Here is a 676-nt window from a genome sequence, read left to right as displayed (position 1 = left end):
TGGGGTACGTATTGGGTGCCTGGGGGGTGCTTGGGGGGTGCCCAGAGTGCCTATGGGGGGGTCTGGGGTACGTATGGTGTGCCTATGGGGCGCTTAGGGGGTGCCCAGGGTGCCTATACACTGCTCGGGCAAGTGCCTGTGGGGTGCCTATAGGGCGCTTGGGTGGATATGGGGCGCCTATGGGGTGCCCAGGGTGCCTATAGGGTGCTTGGGGCATGCCTTTGGGGTCTTCCAGGGGCATATGGGGGGGTCTTGGGTACATATGGGGGGCCCAGGGGGTGTATATAGGGTGCTGAGGGGTGACCAGGGTGCATATAGGGTGCTTGAGGGTGCACATGGGGCACCTATGGGCTGCTCGGGGTGCCTATGGGGGTGCCCAGGGTGCCTATGGGGGTGCATGTAGGGTGCATATAGGGTGCTTAGGGTGCATATGGGGGGTCCAGGGTACATATGGGGTGCCAAGGGGGTGCTCGGGGTGCCTATGGGGTGCTTGGGGAAGTGCCTATGGGGGGTACCTGTGGGTGCTTGTCAGGTGCTTGGTGTTGATATGGGGGGGCATGTGGGGTACTTGGGTGGATACAGGGTGCCTGCGGGGTTCCCAGGACACCTATGGGGTGCTTGGGGGTATGTTTGGGGTGCTGAGGGGGTGCATATAGGGTGTTGGAGGAAGTGCCCA

The 676-nt window shown here is 62.6% G+C and overlaps 1 protein-coding gene across 1 annotated transcript in view; it reads left to right on the top strand.

Annotated features, from left to right (window-relative positions):
* The window catches only part of GCK (glucokinase (hexokinase 4)), a 251,262-nt gene that overhangs the window by 155,977 nt on the left and 94,609 nt on the right, over positions 1-676 (top strand). The gene's annotated exons all lie outside the window — the stretch shown is intronic.

The sequence above is a fragment of the Haliaeetus leucocephalus genome, unplaced genomic scaffold (assembly GCF_000737465.1).
Source record: "Haliaeetus leucocephalus isolate CR32 unplaced genomic scaffold, Haliaeetus_leucocephalus-4.0 Scaffold162, whole genome shotgun sequence".
Classification (NCBI taxonomy): domain Eukaryota; kingdom Metazoa; phylum Chordata; class Aves; order Accipitriformes; family Accipitridae; genus Haliaeetus; species Haliaeetus leucocephalus.
Note: the sequence above shows the minus strand (reverse complement) of the source record. Positions and strands in the feature narration are given on the sequence as shown.